The sequence below is a fragment of the Rattus rattus genome, chromosome X (genome assembly GCF_011064425.1).
Source record: "Rattus rattus isolate New Zealand chromosome X, Rrattus_CSIRO_v1, whole genome shotgun sequence".
NCBI lineage: Eukaryota > Metazoa > Chordata > Mammalia > Rodentia > Muridae > Rattus > Rattus rattus.
Window position 1 is genome coordinate 44,072,936 of NC_046172.1, and position 15,221 is coordinate 44,088,156.

Consider the following 15,221-nt stretch of genomic DNA (forward strand, 5'->3'; position numbering starts at 1 on the left):
GCTGTCTCTAGTGCGGTCTTTCCCCCGCATTGGGCGGCTACTTCTTTTGTCTCCGCCTCAGAATCTGACTGGCTAGAGTCAGGAGCTGATATTCTCGCACTCGCAGATCCCCCTCCCTTTCCAGAAGCGACTGAGACTCTGCCGCCACATTCGCTAGCTCAACAGCTCGCCAACGGTCAGGTGCTGCCTTCCTGCTCAAGCCGACCTCGTGGTGCTGCCATGGCCGCTTCTCTCTCTCAGATGGAACAGGCTTACCTGTAGGAGTCTAATGCCTCAACTCTCAGATCCGGTTGCAGCTCTCTGGCTTCATCTACCCTCTCCATCCTTCTGCAACCAAGAGAGTAGCCCTGGGGTCCCTTCGCCCTGCTCTTCCTCCATCAGTCACAGAAGTGGATGGAGCGCACTGGGGTGCTCCTTCTCCTGCTGACGGCGCCAGGGCTCCCTAACCTGGGAAGAATTGCCAGTCAAGACCGCCAGGACTGGTTGGATGGCCTCATGGCGATGGAGTGCGCTTTCCATCTGGAGAAGACACTCAACCAGAGCCTTCTGCAGCTGTACAACCTGGCCGACAGCAAAGGTGACCTCTACCTCTGCAACTTCCTGAAGATCCATTTTCTGCCACAGCAGGTAGAAATCCTCAAGGAGATGGGTGGCTACATGACCAACCTGCGTCGGATGGGGGCTCCGGAAAATCGCAACGCCGAGAAGCTCTTCGACCAGCTCACCATGGCAGACAGCATCAAGGAGAAGTGAAGAGGGACTGTCCCGGTTTGGGTGGGGTCTTCCTCAGCTCCTCAGGCAAGATGTTCACACTATACTCGTAGAAGCTTACCTAGTCTTTCTGTTTGGCATTCTTTGCAATAAATTCTTCTGTTTCTAAGCAGAACAACCGTTTCAGTTGAGTCATATGTGTAAAATTCTCACCTTTAAAGAATGAAGACAGATTCCCGTGCAGGTCTAAAATGAGTATCCAGGTGTCTTTTCACACCCAAGCTGGGTCTCCTTGCAGCTGAGAACTCAAGTAGGTAGAAGGGAAAGGATATTCACAGGTCCTGGGAAACGGACCAAAATAGCCTTCTCTTATGAACAGTGCGAGCTTGGGGTGGGGTTGGGGGTGAGGTGGGTTAGAGTGGAATGAGTGGCCTGTGTGTAGTATGGGAAAAGTGCAGACGTGTGGTAAAATTTTAAACACATGAATGAAGTCAAGTAAATGTAATTGGTAGGGATTAAAACAGTGGTCAAAGGCCTCTCGAGGTGGAGTTACAGAGGGCCCTGTGCTGCCTGGCTGGTTGGAGCCAGACTTGGATCCTCAATGGGGGGGGAGTTCATGTTCTTAATAGCTGAGTCATCTCTTTAGCCCCTGGAGTTTATTCTTCTGTTTTTACTATTTTATTGTTTATTTTATTTTATTTTATTTATTATCATGTGTGTATGTCCAGGCTCAGGCATGTCAGTGCACATATTATACAAATACCAAGTAATTGTTTAAAAACGAACTTCTTTATTATTCATTCTCAGTTTTAAAAAAAGCAGTTCTCAATCTGGAGGTTGAAAGACACTTTCTCAGGGGTGGAATATCAGATATTCTGCACATCAGATGTTTACATTATAAATCATAACAGTAGTAAATTACAGTTATGAAATACCAATGAAAATATTTTTATGGTTGGGGTCACAGGGTCACAGGGTCACAGCATTAGGAAGGTTGAGGACCACTGGATTAAAATAAAGTCTTCCACTTTACCTAAAGCCTATGATTTTATTAAAATATGCAAATATTAGCCTTTGCTGCTTCTGGGTAATGCAGTGAGACAACCTGTATGGCAGAACGCTTGTGACAGGCTTACTCTGGGCGACGGTGATAATAGGTAGCCAAAATTAGAATATCCTCTTCAGAGCCATGAGGTTATCAAACGGAAGTAAGAACAGTGTAACTTTGCAGCTCCAAAAGCTCTCCTTTATGTTATTCATATTTTATTTCTATAAGAATCTCAGGAAGTAGGAAGGGCAGGAATGTAAAGGGAGGCTCTAAGGGAAGTTATAGACTCAGAACACAGAAACAGACTTCTGATCCAGTGTGATGCTTTCTTGTTATCCTGTGGGTATCAATGAGTTAAAAAGGAGTGAGTGGGTAAACTGGGAACTCAGCCAGATCACCAGCCCCAGACGGGAGGGAGATTCCCCAAACTGCTAAAAGCAACCTTAATCCCTGTAGCCTTTCCCTTAATTACAGCTGTGCCTTCCAGCCTAGGGAAGAGATGACTTTGAAACATCAGCCAAGGAAAGAGACTGAGAGTCAGTAAGATCCCACCCAGGAAGGCAGTCAGTTCTTTAGGCTCTCTTTCTTCTCCAACACAGGCCATAACCTGAGTTGCACTGGTTGCCTGGGAAGATCAGAGAGTTGGAAATCCCCACAATGAAGCATTATCCAGATGTCTTCCTTGGGAGTAGCTTTTCTTCGAGAACAGTAAATAAGGGGTGGCTGCAAAACACACATGTGCTTTACCTGCCATTCTAGCTCATCTCAAAGCCCTGGGAGAGAAACCTGCGTATCCGCTAGACACGGCACACTGGAATTTGTGTGCTAAATTGTTATTTGTGGTCTAGTCACAGGGCTCTGTAGCTCACTCTAAACTTGCCTGACAGGTCTCCTTTGTCCTCCCTTCTATCTCTTTCTTGTGATTGACTTTCCAGGAAAATCAAGAGACAGCATTAAGAACTATAGGCTTTGATTTTACCTGGAAAAGTAGTATTTCCTCGTGTGCAGGACTCCAGAGATAACAGTGATTAGACTCCAGTGCCATTACAAGCCACTGTTGGTCAGGTCGCATTTTACATTTTGCAGCTTAAAAAAAAAATCCCTCACAGGGAAATCTTGGCACAGGAGCAACTCAATTGTTTCTTTTAAAAAGTTCCTATTTCATCTTTAATTGTGTGTGTGTGTGTGTGTGTGTGTGTGTGTGTGTGTGTGTGTTTAGAAAGGTCAGAAATATGGCGCCCTACCCTCTGAAGCTGAACTAGCAGATAGCTGTGTCATAAAAGACATGCGTGCTGGGAGACGAGACCAGCTCCTCTGCCTGAGGAGTAGGGCGTGTTCTTCACCACCAGATCATCTGCCTGAGCAGGGCGTGTGGAGCCAGCTGTCTCTCTAGAGTCCAGCCCCCTTGATTTTATCTTTACTCTGCTGCAAGTAAAAAATGCCCTTTGGCCCACTTTTGACAGTCCCAAACCGTCACTGGAAGATGTGAGGCTGTAATGAAATGAGTAGGAAACTTTTAGCCTGCTGAAAGAGGCTCCCTTCTATTTTCTAATATTTAGAAAGTCTAGCAAAGTGCCCTTTATCGAAAGTTTCCCTGTTTTCCCACACTGCCCCACACCTGACCAAAAGATAGAGGCAAACTTCTTCTAGATGTCCCACCCTCTCGATTCCTTTTCGAACTTTCAATACTTAGTAGAACGATATGACTCGTTCTTTGAGCCCTGGAACTTAACACCCTGAGACACACAGCTAGATGATTGTCAGTCACTGACCGTGCTCTGCTGCTTTGGGGGAATGCTAGCTGAAACAGTGGCTGTTGCTATGGGTACCAGAATCTCAGAAAATGATCATATCAGGACATACTAGGGGGAAATGATAAAATTGATAACTTCATTTCTGGCTCAAACACGGATTCAAATGAACTGTGCTGAATAATTTACCTCTGGGAGGAAAATCTTCACTGTATCACAGAAGGAAATTTCTTAATAGATGGTTGTCACCAACAACTTGTATTTCATTTTCTAGAAAAAGGAAAAGTACTTTTTCATCATGAATGTGTGACAAGCAGTACAAAGTACCCCTTAATTTCTCCCAAATCTTTTCTAGTCTAGAAATTTACTCTACATTTCTGATTTTTATATTTGACTTTATTTTTTTGTTATCATCTACGACCAATTCTAGTTTCCTTTTACACGCTCAAGAAATATGTCTAACTAAATTGCTGGCAGAAGAAGGCCTTATCAGTCCAATAGCAATATATAAGGCTTTATATTTTAGAATTATATTTTATACAAAGCATATATGTGTGCCTATGCATTTGCATGCCTACATTCATGTGCAAGTGCTATGTGATCTTTACGTTGGGCTTCGGGGTCATATTGATGAAGAATCTGCTTCAGATAACCTGGAATGAAGGATAGGATCTGGAGAAATATATTAGAAATTATTCCTTAAAAGGTAAAGAGGAGGACTCGACACAGCATTCACTAGTCCAAAAAGGGAGTGGGTGAAGTATGATGAAGAAGGAGAGATAATGGCAACAGAGTTTTCAAACTCTTGCTTCAGTTGGAATTGAGTTAGGTTATAAGTCACAAGAGGCAGAAAAAACAGTTTGAAAAGACCAGCTTTCTCTTCCATAATAGGAAATGAATGTGAAGGAAACCAGGTCAGGGGTGCTGTGGGACTTACTGTCACATTTCACTAATTCCAAGAGGCACTTTTCCCCCCTCGTATTTTTGAATCTCATTTTTGAAATCGGGGTGTTAAGTGTCTGACCATTCCTGTTGCTGTGGTTGTCATGGCCTAAGTATGTACTTCAAGGTTAACAGTGGCCCCATTGACTGAGAAACCCTGGAAATATTGAGGAAACTCTTTAGAAATAGCCTCACAACTAGTGGAAGAGAAACCCTGGTCCTGCTAAGACTGAACCCCAGTGAACTAGACTGTTGGGAGGGCAATGGGGGAGGGGTTGGGAGGAAACACCCATAAGGAAGGGGAGGGGGAGGGGGATGTTGCCCGAACCAGGAAAGGAATCTTTTCGAAATGTATATAAGAAATACTCAAGTTAATAATAAAAAAAAAAAAAAGAAAAAGAAAATAGAGGTCAAAAAAAAAAAAAAAAAAAAGAAAGAAATAACCTCACAGCAGCATGCTTGATGACATAGAGGAGGCCATTCAGATTCTGAGTATAAAAACTTATTTGAAAGAAATTTGTATCTGAAGAAATTTTAATAGTATTTTACACCATCTGTTACAGCATTTCTTTAATAGTACTTTATAGTTTATTTAGTATTTATGTCTCTTTTATGAACATAATGGTACAACATAGCTACTGTAAGCCCAAACATTACATTATTGTTCTAGAAATGATTGGGATGTTCGTTTGGAGGAAGTAAAAGATTAGAAATGTGGATACAGTAAATGGAGAATTGAACCTTGAAATAAAAGTGTATGGGGAGGGGGGATACTGTGATCTCTGATGATTCAGGAGAATACTGTCACAGGGACATTTATTTTCTCTTCAAACCAGAGGATCCAAGAGAAGGCCTCAAAGTAGATTCACTTTAATGTATGTTTTAGTTCAAAATGAGAATGTTTTAGTAAACTTTTCATTTTAGAATAATTATTTATGTGTATGATGTATATATGTGTTCATGTGGGCAAGTATATGTATATGTGCATGTTTGTGGAGGTCAGAGGTCAGTGCCTAGTGTAATCTTCTATTGCTCTACATTTTCTTTCTCTCTTTGTCTTCTTTCTTTCTCTTTTTTTCTTTTTTAAAAACATTTTTAATCTTTAAAAAATATGATTCTGGGGGCTGGAGAGATGGCTCAGTGTTTTCAAGCACTGACTGCTCTTCCAGAAATCCTGAGTTCAAATCTCAGCAGCCACATGGTGGCTTATAACCAGATCTGATGTCTTCTTCTTGTGTGTCTGAAGACAGCTACAGTATACTTATATATAATAAATAAAAACTTTATATATATATATAAACATATATATATTATTGTATCATTTTTCCTCCTTTTGTCTCTCTCCAACCTCTTCCATATATTCAAAATTCATGGCTGTGTTTTTTAAATTTTTTATTGGATATTTTTTATCTACATTTCAAATGTTCCCGGTTTCCTGTCCAAAAGCTCCCTATCCTATCCCTCCTTCCCCTTCTTCTATAAGGGCGTTCCCCCTCCCCAACCACCTACCCCTTCCTGCCTCCCCTCCCTGACATTCCCCTACACTGGGGGGTCCAGCCTTGGCAGGACCAAGGCTTCTCCTCTCATTGGTGCCCAACAGGCCATCCTCTGCTACATATGCAGCTGGAGCCATGGGTCTGTCCATGTGTACTCTTTTGGATGGTGGTTTAGTCCTGCAGCTCTGGTTGGTTATATTCTTGTTCTTATGGGGTTTGCAAGCCCTTTCAGATCCTTCAATCCTTGCTCTAACTCCTTCATGGCTGTTTTTAAATTATTATGTGTATGCACGTGTGTGTGTGTGTGTGTGTGTGTGTGTGTGTGTGTGTGTGTGTTCCAAAATATATAAATATAACCTGCTCAGTCTGAATAATGTTACTTGTATAAGATTTTAGGGCTGACCAATTGCTATTGGATACTCAATTAGGGGAACTTTTCCTCTGCCTCTTTTGCATTCTTTAGTAGCCCAGACTGTTTAATCCTGGGGTGAAGCACTATGAGATTTTTCCCCTTTCCGTGTTTGTATGTCTATTGTCCAGCTTATTTCTTGAGACAAGATTTACTTTTCATTCAGCTAGGCTAGTTGGCCAGCATTTCCCAGGGATCTCCCTGTCTCTGTTCACTCAGGGCTGGAATTAAGAGACGATTATTACTTTGCTTTCAAGAATGTAGGTCATTATGTTAATGATGGTTTTGTAGCAGTCCATTTACTAGCTAAGCCAGTCTCTTTACCGTTTCATCTAACAGTAGAATCTTCCAAACCACGACATATTTGAGGAAAGTACGAAAATACAATGGGTACATTGATATTAATTAACTCCATGTAGATCTTAGTTTTTCAAGCAGTGTCTTTTTCTTACACTAGGTTCTATTCCAGGATGACATATTGTAGTTAATTTTACTGTTTCTTCTATCACTGTGTAGCCCAATTTTATCAGTTTTAAAAGTTACACTTCATGTATTTTGTTGTCTATTCCTCAATTTGGATTTGTCAGGTGTTTGTCTCACGATTAGACTTGCATTCTAGGCATAAGGGGTGAAGACTATGGGATTGACATGTCTTTCTCTGACACATAGAATCAAAAGTATGTTGTTCAGCCAATATGACAGCACTATCCATGGTATTTTTTCTTATTTCCTTATGATAATGCTGGCCAGTCTTTTCCATTGTAAATATGCTATTTTTCTCCTTTTCCAAACTCAATTTTGTAATGTAGGTCATTGAATCTAAAAAAAAGCAGTGAGGAGAAATTAAGCCTCATTGTCTAGACAGATTATCTACCCACAGTATTTCAAATTCTTCTATAAGTTATATATATATATATATATATATATATCACAACTGATTTATTCAATCATTTTTAATTTTCTATGAACTTACTTATAATTATTACCTTGGTTTTTCATTCTAGAATCTTGTGGGAAAACTCTTACAATTAACTCCTCTGTCCCTTTGACATACTCCATCAATTCATATTCTCCCTTTCCTCCTCTTCACCCCACTCTCATATTTGTGTGTGTGTGTGCATGTGTGCACACCCACGCATGCATGCACACACGTTGTTATGTACACACATGCACATAAAACACCTTTTTGTGTGTTGTAGTCCCACAGCCCACAAATGATCTTCATCCACGAAGCTCTATTTCCTGGCAAATGTAGAGCATCATAACCTCAATACATTGATCAAAAGATCGTGGGGAGCTCAGTTCCACTGGATAGATCTGTATCACGGGTGACACATACAGGGATCAGTGAAAACCCCTGAAGAAGGGACAGAAAGATTGAAAGTGCCAGAATACTATGAAGTCTGCTATGAACCAATCTGTCTAAATGGTTGTATAAACAAGATGAGAAGAGTGGTAGCCTCAAAAGATGTGCTAACACAGAAGGGGGAGAATTTCTGGGATCTAACCATTAGTTTAAAAACTCCAGTCAACAAATGGCTGGTCACCATTAGTTTAAAAACTCCAGTCAACAAATGGCCAGTGAGAGAGGAAGAATCAGCTTTTCCCTGGGATAAGTCCCCTTATTGCTTATCCAACAAGAATGATCAATCATAAAACTATAATCACACAAACAAAAGCACACTCAGCTTTTGCATGTGAAGATATATGTATTTTTTGTAAGAATTAAAGCAAAGAAAAGGGGGCTATCAATTTCAAATTGAAGGAGCATATAGGAAGGGTTGGAATGAGTATGTCTGAGAGGGGTTAGGGGAGGAAAGGGACAGGATAAAGTGGTGTAATTATATTTTATTAAAAACTGTAAAAACATTTAAAAAACACTTCTTACTTTCTGGTTCTACAAAATGCTCCATACTTGTAATATATTTCTCATGCTCTAAAATTAATCATATCTCCAAAGATTCCTAGTTCTTTTTATTGGAACAGTAGTATTTAAAAACGAAGATGTTGGGAAGTTAATGAGTTTTACTTGGAAAGCTTCCATAAAATTGTATATTTCTGGTTTCTCTTGAAAATACTACACAAGACACCATTTCCCATGGAGTCCCTCACCTTAAAGCATGTATATTCTTCAGAGCACTAGAGTATGGATCATTCAAACAATATAAGACTTTAAAGTATTCCTATAGATTCATAGCTTCTTGTACTTAGACCTTTTATCTAAGGTAAAGGAGAGTAAAGGAATAAGAAAGTTAGTATGGCTCTAATGTTCCAGATAAGGGACAGTTCTTGTCCCTTTTGTTCAGTGTCCATTGGTCTTTGAGTCCCTGATATTGAGAAGTGACAATGGGTCTTTGTTCTCTGATGTTTGCTGATTTTAAATCAGAAGATTGCTGATACAGTTTACTCTATAGGTGTCTCACTTCATTAGCCCCATTAATAAACATTAAGCTTATTTTAGCTTTTGTAAAAGTCTGTGTAATGCCAGGCATGACCATTAGTGTCCTGTATGAATTCCAACTATAGCTCCCAAGAATTTTGCTTCAGGAACCCAGTCTATAAAGCATCTTACAGCACACAGGGATCCTAGATTTCCCTTATTTGGCTGACCTATGCAACAGACAGCATTCACTCTTATGCATCTGGAAACTGTCAAGCTACAAGAATTACTGACCTGGTAATATATGCTCAGTTGTGCAACAGTGTCATGTCTGTTATGGGAATAACCAACCACGTTCTTATTGATTTAAGGCCTGCTAACTAAGATGGAAATAATGCCTGATACTGTTAAACTATGCCAAAATCCATGGTTAGATCATAGGCTCTAGGCAAGAACCTAATTAATATTGTTATTCTGCTAGGTAGACATAGAATTACTGTGCTTTCTAAAGTCTTATCTTTAAACCCATAGTTAGGTGAATCTCTCAACCCTCATAATTAAAGCTTCTTTTTGCAGTAGAGAGAGACAACTGGTCAGTGTGCAGAGGATAAAAGTGCTAAGCTCTGAATTACCCTAGATGCACAGAACACATGAAACTCAAGACGGATGATCAAAATGCGAATGCTTCACTCCTTTAAAAGGGGAACAAGAATACCCTTGGCAGAGAATAGGGAGGCAAAGATTAAAACGGAGGCAGAAGGAACACCCATTCAGAGCCTGCCCACATGTGGCCCATACATATACAGCCACCCAATTAGACAAGATGGATGAACAAAGAAGTGCAGGCCGACAGGAACCGGATATAGATCGCTCCTGAGAGACACAGCCAGAATACAGCAAATACATAGGCGAATGCCAGCAGCAAACCACTGACCTGAGAACGGGACCCCCATTGAAGGAATCAGAGAAAGGACTAAAAGAGCTTGAAGGGGCTCGAGACCCCTTATGAACAACAATGCCAACCAACCAGAGCTTCCAGGGACTAAGCCACTACCCAAAGACTATACATGGACTCACCCTGGGCTCCAACCCCATAGGTAGCAATGAATAGCTTAGTAAAAGCACCAGTGGAAGGGGAAGCCCTTGGTCCTGCCAAGACTGAACCCCCAGTGAACGTGATTGTTGGGGGGAGGGCGGTAATGGGGGAGGATAGGGAGGGGAACACCCATATAAGAAGGGGAGGGGAGGGGTTGGGGGATGTTGGCCTGGAAACCGGGAAAGGGAATAACAATGGAAATGTAAATAAGAAATACTCAAGTTAATAAAGAAAAAAAAGTGTTAAGCTCTAAATGGCACCCCTAGGCTCAGGGATAATTATGGAAGAGGGAGCAGGAAGATTGTAAGACCCAGGAGTAGTGGATATCTGCAGTGAAACAATCTATCCTAAGCATCACAGGGTTGTTTGCACGCATGGATTCATAGCAGCTATAACTGTATACACAAGACCTGTCCCAGGTCAGGCTAGCCAAGATCCCATCTGCACATGGAAGGGGCTCATAAAGTCCCATCACTAACAGAGGAGCTATTGGGAATTGATGGCTTTGGTGGGAAGGGTCAGCAGTCTATTTTATTCAGGAATGCAGCTGCCTTTGAGAGGCTACCCATGCTCTAATGAATGGCCCCAGATCCATGCACATACAAGTAGCACTGAGGACACTCAGTGAGCGAATTCAGTGAGCCCATGATTTGAAGAAGAAAAAAATGGGGGTATAAGGGAAGTCTGAGGGGAGTAGATGGGGGTAGATTTGATCAAATTACTGTGTTATACATGTTTATCAAACAATAAAAAGACAAACTAAAAGCAAATATATTTTAATATATTAAATATGTATATTTAGAGTTTGTTTTCATTTCCTTTGCCAATAATTGCTTAGCATCTGCATTTTAGATGGCCATTCGGTCTTAGGTCTTGGTTTTTCAACATAATGGCTTAAGTGTTATCAATTAGTTTTTAAATTATAGTTTTGTCACCTCTTGTTACTTGGTTAATTGCCATTTAGCTTCTCCAAGTAACTCATAGACACTATCTTCTTTGAGAACATACACTTGAAATTCTTTGTTGCTTATATACTTGCATGTAATGCAGACTGAACATTGTCACATTGTCACATCTTGGCTCTTTGAAAACTTGGAGACTCTACTTCATTGTATTCTGATTTGATTACTGCAGTGAGAAATTTTATTTGTGTTCTTTTTGTATTGTCAGCCACTTATTTCCCCTCAAACAGCTATGCTTTGCTTATATTTCTTTATCAAGAAATGACTCAAGGCTAGTCATTATAAGACTTTTTTTGGTACAAATATATATTTAAAAGGTAAGAGGGCTTTCTTCTTGCAACCCTTGGAAATTACTTTGATGACTCTTCAGCCTTCAAACACATTGCCACAAGGGCATAGAAGAAAATGCAAGCCAAAAGGCTCCCATAAGAAAGTAAGATCTTCAAACTGTGGAGCTTATTGAATGATTTAGAAAATACATCAAGAAGCATGGAGAAGAGGAAAAGAAGAGGGAAAAGTATCAAGATGAAGTGAGCCCACCACCCATATCCTCTTTCTTATGCCATGTCTATGCCTGCTCTCCCTTCGCTACTTGAGACTTGCTCGCTGGAGCTAACGCACAGTTGCTGTGTTAGAGAAGCACAGGGACAAATAACCCTGGCTGCAGCTTTAACTCGGAAACCTGCTGAACAGCTGCTTTTTCTAAATCAACACTATGGACCTGGTAGTTGTCACTAATGTGTAACCAATCTTTGGGTGCTCTGTCACAATTACTCGATTTTGACTTGGCCTGTGATCGCTAACATTCCACAAATGTATTTATTTTGTCTGCTTCTTTCTGTGTCTGATATGTTTCACGAGCACTTTCAATATTTCACTTCACCCATCCTCTTTCTTTCATTTCCCTATTAGGCATTATTAAATAGTCGAGACTCAGAGTATACTTGGTAACAAAAGCGTTGCCTAGCAAGTGCCAGGACCAGAGTTAGTTCAATTATTATGACCCACCAAACCAAACATGATGCTTCAAAAGCATCTCCAAGTCAGCCTCAGAGATATATTGCTATGACGAGGTGCTGCAAATCTTTCGCAGAGCATGGCTGATACATTTTTTTACCATGGCTCTGTTGACTGAAACTGCTATTATCCACACTCACGAGCATCTGAAAGCCCTTCTGCTGCTACATGCAGCTCACAAAGAAGGGATTATAAACTATTTTCTTTAAATATCTTAGTCTCCTAGCCCCCAGAGCTTCAAATGACCCAGAAAAGACAGAAACATTTTCTTCCTTAAATGGGGTGCTCTTTTTATTCCCCTTCTATTTTTTAAAGTCGGAGGACAATTTTATTAGAGTTTTAAAGAAAAGCCCCAGGGCAGGTAAATATGAATCTTGGCAACCACCCAGAGTAGAAAAATAGAGAAAAGAGAAAAAAAATCCATGCAGTATGAGTTAAGTCAGCATGGGGATCAGCCATGTGGTAGACACACAGCCCAGTTGTGGGTAAACTCATAGTTTCTATTGCTATGATAAATCACCATGGCCAAAAGCAACTTGGGGGGAAAAGCTGTACTTCAGTGGACAGCTTGTAGTCTATCAGCCAGTGAAGTCAGTAAATTCAAGTCCAGAACATGGAGGCACAAGCTGATGCAGAAGCCTTGGAGAAGTGCTTACTGGCTTATTCCCCATGGCTTACTGGGCCTGTTTTCTTCTAGCACCCAGGACCACCAGCCCCGGAGTGGCACGACCCACACTGCACTGAGTCCTTGAATACCAAATCATAAATGAAGAAAACGCATGCAGGCTAATATGGTGGGAGCATTTTCTCAGTTGAGTTTCCTGCTTCCAAAATAATTCTAGTTTGCATCAAGTTGTTATACAACTAACAAGAACTTTGGGGATAGGATATTTAGCAAGGCATGGTGTTAGAGACAGCATGCTTAGAAGAGAGAAACAAGAAAAGGGGAAGTTCAATTCTTGTGAGTAATTTATACTTACAAAGCTACATGCTTGTCTGTAGCTCTGTAAGAGACTACAGTAGGGACAGCAATTCAAGGGGGGTTAATTATTCCATTTATGGTTTAACATAGATCTGCCCTCTGGAGGAGAGGTCCCAGCTGACTGGCTGACTCAACTAGATTACCTTTTAAGGGAGAAAACAATTACAGGTAGACTCTCCTTCTGAGGGTTGTTGTTTTGTTCTCTTCTGGTTTTGGCTAGGATATAGCAGTTCCCTTAGCGGGCCTTTAATGTCTAAAATTCCAACCCTCACATCATTTAGGGGATGGTCAAAAATTAGGGTACACATATAGCCCATTTCCCCCGAAAAAAATCTAGAGATCCAGTTCCAAAGATGTCCTTTAGAAGAGAATAATATGTGGCCTGTAGTTTTGGTCCCACCCTCAGACACAGCCTGTGGGCAGTTTGGGTCATTTAGGAGGAAATAAGAAACCAGACATCCCGTCAGGTATTTGGGTAAAGTACTAATGTAAACGTTACTGGAATTGTTTCTTTTTTTCAGGATGTCTCTTCCTGAAGTCTAACCAGTTTCTAGCTCTGTTCTCTTATGCTACTAGTCACTCTTATGAAGAGCTCTTCCTAACTGCTGGTAGGGAAGAGGGGTATTAATCTATTTTGATTCATTGAACTGAGTGGGGTCCTCGGGTATGGTAATTGGGATACTCTAAAATGGGTATTTTAGTTTACTTGTCTTACTTGCAGTTTAAGTCAAGGAGGTTGTTTTGGGGGAAGAAACATAAAAAGGGGTGCAGCTGGCCTGCCAAGTCTGGAGAAAAGACTCCTGAGCAGCCGCCTCAGGTGCCACTATGAATGCGTAATGGAGAGATGGGGTATGCACTGGGGAGATGGAAAAGGAAGTGAAGCTGAGGGCTTTGGTACACTGTGGGAGAAAGGTGGAACTGGATATCTGATGGCAGTGAGGATAAGACAGATATGAGAAGGTCATGGATTGGAGGTCCTGGCCCAGGCTGCCACCAAGGGTCTGTGTCCATAGTCCTGCAGCTGGGGTCTATGGTAATATCTGTGGCCTGCGCTACCACCAAAGGACAAGCAGATGTCCGTGGTCTGGATTGTCACCAGTTATCATGTGGATATCTGAGGGCCATGCTGGCTGAGGGAGACATGATAATCTGTGTAGACTGCTCAGCTGACACTTGAGGCCATTGGAACAACCTGGCTCAGTCTGCTGCTGGGTGTGTTGTCTGGGTCCCAGGCACATTTTACCAGCAAAAAACCATTCAGATGTCCTGGTCTGATGGCCACCTTAGGTACCAGGCTGAGATGGGGCCCACCTTGCCTGGGCAACAGAGAACTGACCCTGATAAAGGGGGAGAATGAGCTTTGACCTGGAGGGCATGAGCAGGACAGCAAGGAGCTGGACCTCACCTCTAGTCTGCTGTGTAGTGGCTTGGGTGAGGAAGAGATGCTCTCCTCCTACTGTTCTCCCCTTGCCACTGGCTGTAGGCTGGAGAGCTGTCCCTGTCCCTCACTGGCTGCAGCACTCTGGAGAGTAGGCCCCACACCTCATCTGGGCAGCACAGTCTAGCCTTGGTTGTGGGAATTGCTGGTCAGTCAGCCCTGAGTACATGAGAGCAGAAAAGCAGGCTCTGCCGCTTGCTGGCTGCAGCATTAGGTGAGCTAGCCTGGGCAGCACATCAGAGCTGGCCCTGATGGTATCGGCACAGTTGAGCTGACAGATTGACCAACTCAGCTACCTTCCAGGCCCAGATCCAGGGCATTGAGTTGGCCTAGCCCAGCATGTACCCCATCTATGATCTCCTAAGGAGAGTTAAAGGGTTGGTCCTGAAGATCCATAGCTTTAGGATCTCCATGATACAGAGCAACAAGAGAATGTTCGAGAGGAGTCTTTATGAGGATCCAGTATAGAGAGTACAGCAAAAGCCAGAGGCCTGTAACTAGACCAATGACTCATCGCAATGAACAGTTGCAAGTAAAAGATGTGTGGACAAAAGGATACACTGCGGGACACACTGTGACACATTATAGCTTGCGTGACAAAATTTTTTATTTTATTTTATGTTATTTTATTTTGTGGGAGGAGGTTGCAAGGGTAGAGGGTGTATAAGAAGGGACAGGGAGATGAGTGGGACTGGGGTACATGATGTGAAATTCAAAGAGAATCATTTCTTTATTTTTTTTAAAAAAAAAAAGAAACATAAAAAGGAAGATCCTGGGAGTGATTAAACACAGTATCTGAAATTATTTAGTCTGCTATTAAAATTTTTCTCAGGCAAGTATAATCCTGTCCGTAAGGAGAATAACTCCAGGAAAGTAAACAGCAACATTTTCTCTCGCTTCCTAGAAAAAGATACATCCATGTGCCCTCTTGTGAAGTAAAGCTATTAGCTTTACAACTAGATGGATGCGCTAATCTTAGTTCATAATTT

At 41.6% G+C, this 15,221-nt stretch overlaps 1 pseudogene; it reads left to right on the forward strand.

Annotated features, from left to right (window-relative positions):
* Positions 1–219: 219 nt before the first annotated feature.
* On the forward strand, positions 220–886 carry LOC116889277 (annotated as a pseudogene).
* Positions 887–15,221: the final 14,335 nt, after the last annotated feature.